At 38.6% G+C, this 3356-nt stretch overlaps 1 pseudogene; it reads right to left on the bottom strand.

The window, feature by feature from the left end:
- Positions 1–406: 406 nt before the first annotated feature.
- LOC100388290 (actin-related protein 2/3 complex subunit 1A pseudogene) lies at positions 407–1898 on the bottom strand (annotated as a pseudogene).
- Positions 1899–3356: the final 1458 nt, after the last annotated feature.

Below are 3356 nucleotides of genomic sequence, written 5' to 3'. Positions count from 1 at the left end.
ATAAAAACAAAGCAAAACAAAACAAAATGTATTTATTTCTGTGCAGTATTATTTCTCAGATGTTTTTGTATTAATCCTTAAGTTTAGCAGTATATTGATACAATCCAAATATTTCATCATTACATATATTACTTTATTAAATTTATTGCATATATTACATTTCTCTTTTTTTACACAGTTTATTTAAATTTTTAGTGGACAATTTACATATCTCCTTCACCCTGTCTTTTAAGTTAGTGTGACAATTTTACATAATAAGCTACTTAAAGAGAAACTTTGGTCAAAAGTGGATTTAAATCACAAAACAAAAACAAACAAAAAACTACTGTTTTTTTAAAAAACACTTTCACCAATTTTATATTTAAACAAAACCATGTGGTATTAGCGTGATATGTGTTGTCAGTATTTCCTTAGGTCTGGCTTCCATCATGTCTCGGCACGGCTGCAGTTGGCCACAGTTTGTCATGCTGGATGGTGGAGGCTCACTCAGCTTCACATGATCTGGAGGCCCTGGATGGAAGACTCAAAGTTCTTGAAATCCCAAATTATCATGTCTCTATTGACAACAGTAGTGCAAAATTTGCAGCAATCTTGCTTGTCCACCTCATAGAGACTTGAGTGATGCTATTCTGGTGCAGCGTCTCCAAGGCCATGTCGCAGTCCTCAGTTGTAGCACTCTTGTCCGGTTGTGGAAGCCTTCCATGGCAGACACATTACATTGGATGCCCTGTTTTGGAATGTCTAACTTGGAAATGAAGGTCAGGCAGCTGAGGTCATTGTACTTAAAGAGCACTGGGCAGCAGTCATGGGCAGCAGTCATGGCCAGCAGTCAAGACGCTGATCTCTGAGACAAATGACACACTCAGGAGGGGCAGGAACTCTGTCTTCAGAGTTAAGACCTGCACACTTTTTGAGGCATCAGCAACAGACATGCACTGTCGTGCCTGACCCGGGCCAGGTGGCTCCCACTGGCAGAAAAGCTGACCCCATGGACCCAGCCACCAGTGCCACTGCCACCAAACTCTGACATGAACTGCCCAATAGGCATCTTGCTGCCCCAGGGCATGCTGGCTGGCTTTTCATCCACTTCTTTAATGTAGGCAGAAAACACTGTGCGTTTGAAGTCACATGATCCTGCTGCCAGCGTAATGTTGTTGCGATGGTAATCCAAGCAAAGGACTGTGGAGCGAATCGGCTTTTTAATGTGCTTGCTCACCCACCAGTCATTTTCAGACTCAAAGAAACAAACAGAAATGAGTCGTGCTCCACTTCCCACAGCAAATTTGTTCTCTAGGGGGGATCAGTTCACAAAAGCAGCTGCACAATTAATTCTCAGGATCACCAGGGTTGGCTTCCAGGCACCATCCTCCTGACTCCAGACGTAGCCATTGCAGTCTGTCCTGCAAGGGACGGTGCGGTGCTCTGGGAGCCCAGTCAACACCTGTGATGTGTCCACTGTGCTTCTTGAGTTCATGAACTTTCACCTGCTGACTCCCGTTCTTGCAGGTGTGCACTGTGTGGTTATTGTGCTGAGGGCAACCTGGGCGCGATCCCTGTTCCAGGCATGACAGGTGATTGGCTCTAGTAAAAACTGCTGCAGTGACATTATTCGTAGTATTCATAGGAGAGAAAAGTGGGGTTGGAGGAGGCCGGTTTGTCTGGGGGCTGAGAATTTGCCAACTCTGGGCGGTCTACACGAACAGGCTCCGGTGGGTGCAGGGGGATGACGCCATTTCTTATTTTTTATTACAACCTCACCATTTCTTTGAATCCTTTGTAAATTAGAGTGTGTGTGTGTGTGTGTGTGTGTGTGTGTGTGTGTTTACAAACATATAAGAGACACATTACTCCAAAGTTTCCCTTTATACCAAAAGAAGCTAGAATCATCAGTGCGCATAGTGGCAGTATGTGACATGGAATTTTATTAATATAAATCACACTGAGTCTTTAAAAATGTTTATTGAATTAATGATCAGTGTCTTGGGCAGACATCTTAAATTCTGATAATGGGTTTTGTTTGTAAGCCTAAATATATCAAATGCTATTTCCAGATTCATCATTCCTTCAGTTTCAGAGACTTCCTAAGAATAGTAGATCATAAGTCTGAGGTAGCTTTTTTAAGGAACACAGGGAACAGTCTCATGTTATAAGTGCAAAGAAAAAAAAATATTGAATATAATTTTCAAAAAATGGTGGTTTATTCAAATTTAAACACTTTTCTATTTAGGATAAATTATTGCATAAGGCATTTAATATGCTATTATATATTATACATATCAGAAAGTCATAATGCACATTTCTCAATGTAATTCCCCCATAATTTATTTGGTATAGAACATTTCTGAAAAATGAGAGTTTAACAAATATCACTTTAAAGGCAGACTGAATTATAGAAGAAAAATGGAATTCTTCTCAGCTTCCAGATTGTGATGTTAGAAAAGTTAATTAAGATGTCAGAAGTTTAGAAAGTGGACGACAAGGACAATTATGCTGAGAAAAAAGAGAGGAAGAGAATGGAAAGGCAGTGAAGTGCACTGGAATGAATATTAGAATGGGTCAGTAAACCGAGTTTACAGCCTTGACCTGAAATATATAAACTACATGATACTGTGCAAACTATTTAACAACTTTGTCCAATAGCTTCCTAATCTTTAAAATGAAGAAACTTAGCTGAATGATCTACAAGGTCTTGCCTAGTATTTAAAGTTAACTCAAATAATTTTAATCACTGGAACAAGCTCTTACAAAGTGAGAAGAATGCCTAAATCAATATATTTCTAGTCATCAAACACAAACTTATGCAGTTAAACACTTTTTATGACTTATGAATATAATGTTATATTAAAGAAAATTCCAATGTATGTAATTATAATCAAACCAAAGATAAGTTAATAAAAGGGCAAGAAGCAGGACTGATAGTAAGATATATTTGATTTGCTTGGATTGCAGAGAAAGAGTTCAAAAATTTCTGGTGGGACCCTTTTCCCGCCCTTTTCTTGTCTTTTCACATGATTTGCTAAAAGCAGTGATCAACTGGATGACATATTTAATCTCTGGAATGCATAGGCTTCTATAGCAGGACAATGTTTTTTGAAAAACTGAAAATTTTTGTCCTTGGTTTGAATTTTAGCCCTTCCTCTCCTTACCACTACCAATCACATTCAAAAAGCTTGGCTACTCATTCAAAATAAAAGAAGGTACGAGGAATACAGCATAAAAATAGCATCTGATTTTGGTTTCAAATACTTTAATGGGAATAACATGGTTAGAACAATATTTATGATCATTCTTGTTGGGAGAAGCAGCAATAGAGGAAGGGTTTACCATGTGCTTACATAAACTGGTTATATGTGCAA

The sequence above is a fragment of the Callithrix jacchus genome, chromosome 3 (assembly GCF_049354715.1).
Source record: "Callithrix jacchus isolate 240 chromosome 3, calJac240_pri, whole genome shotgun sequence".
Taxonomy (NCBI): Eukaryota; Metazoa; Chordata; class Mammalia; order Primates; family Cebidae; genus Callithrix; species Callithrix jacchus.
This window is presented reverse-complemented; position numbering and strand designations above follow the sequence as displayed.